The sequence below is a fragment of the Vidua macroura genome, chromosome 6, assembly GCF_024509145.1.
Source record: "Vidua macroura isolate BioBank_ID:100142 chromosome 6, ASM2450914v1, whole genome shotgun sequence".
Classification (NCBI taxonomy): Eukaryota; Metazoa; Chordata; class Aves; order Passeriformes; family Viduidae; genus Vidua; species Vidua macroura.
In genome coordinates this window covers 30432100-30433491 of record NC_071576.1, presented here as the reverse complement: position 1 = coordinate 30433491, position 1392 = coordinate 30432100, and the positions used below count along the sequence as shown (strand labels likewise).

At 35.8% G+C, this 1392-nt stretch overlaps 1 protein-coding gene across 2 annotated transcripts in view; it reads left to right on the top strand.

Moving 5' to 3' along the window:
• MEIS2 (Meis homeobox 2) overlaps nucleotides 1–736 on the top strand; it is a 175931-nt gene extending 175195 nt beyond the window's left edge. For both annotated transcript variants that reach the window (XM_053979644.1, XM_053979643.1), the window contains exon 12: nucleotides 1–736. This exon is cut by the window's left edge and continues 717 nt beyond it. The gene's annotated coding sequence lies outside the window, so the exon portion shown is untranslated.
• The last annotated feature ends 656 nt before the right edge of the window (nucleotides 737–1392 follow it).

Sequence of the window (1392 nt, the reverse complement as noted above, 5' to 3'; positions counted from 1 at the left end):
TTGGCCAGTGAGAAAAGAACTACCCTGGAGATGAAGATGAAAAGTCTTGCTGGGTCTCTCATCACTCAGAAGACTGTTCCAAGAAGGCCTTGCCATTCCCTCATTTTGTTCCTTCATAAAATGTGTCCTTTAGTTTCAAACAGATCTTTATAGTTTGTGCTTCATTAAGTCTCTCCCCATTCCTCCCAAACTATTTTGGTTTTTTTTTTTTTTGGACTCTTCTTCAAAGAGCTTGCAGGTGAAGATTTAAGACAGAACAGACAGAGCAGAAGCTTCTTCCAGTAGTTCTGAGCCTTGGCTTTGGACAAAACAAAACTAAAAGTTGGGCAGCTTTCCTCAATGAAAGAAGTTACTAACGGTCTTTGCACCAAACCTAGGACTTTATCATGAACTCAAAGCTTGGGGGAAAAAAAGCAAGAGAATACTGTAACAAACTTCGTACAGAGTTCGGTCTATTAATTGTTTCATGTTAGATATTCTATGTGTTTACCTCAATTGAAAAAAAAAAGAATGTTTTTGCTAGTATCAGATCTGCTGTGGAATTGGTATTGTATGTCCATGAATTCTTCCTTTCTCAGCACGTGTTCCTCACTAGAAGAAAATGCTGTTACCTTTAAGCTTTGTCAAAATTTACATTAAAATACTTGTATGAGGACTGTGACGTTATGTTTTAAAAAGGAAAAAAAAAGGTGTTAAGTCACAAAATGCGGTAATAAATATTTCATTTTTGATTTTTTGCTAGGCTTTTGTGTTTTTAATCATGTTTAGGGGAGTCTGAGGTTATCATGAGAGATGTCTCAAACATATTTCTTATCAGCATTGAGAAGAAAAGCTGGAAAAATCAGAAACAAGCTTGTCATTGCATTAATAGACTAATTGAATGAAACGCCATCTGAAGTTATATATTTCTGCTGATTACTGATATTAGATTTTTGCCAGATTAAAAAAAAATTGAAATATTGTCTCACCAGCTTGCATTTCAGAGGTGTGTCTAATACTTGTACTACCTGCTAATAACATAGGAGCTGAGCTTGAGTGGCGAAGGCCCAGACATGAGATGACTAATGCCTCGTGTGTACCTGTATGTGCGTGTACATCCATAGCCACAGCAGACCTTACCTCTAGATATTTAGCTCAGAGGCAAAGAATGGCTTTATTGCTGGAGTAGGTTTAGAGGTTTTAGGAGGAGAAAAGAAGCTTTGACTCCAATGGTAATTTTTCCTATGTGAGAATTGCATGAGCTAGATTTTGAGATGGTTTTACTCCTTTTGTTGTCTTCAGCTGTTTTCAGAAAAAAAAAAAAAAAAAAAAAAAAAAAAACCACCAAAAAACAACAAAACAACAAACCAGCAGCTAATGACAGAAAAATGTTGATTTGACATTTTGTACACA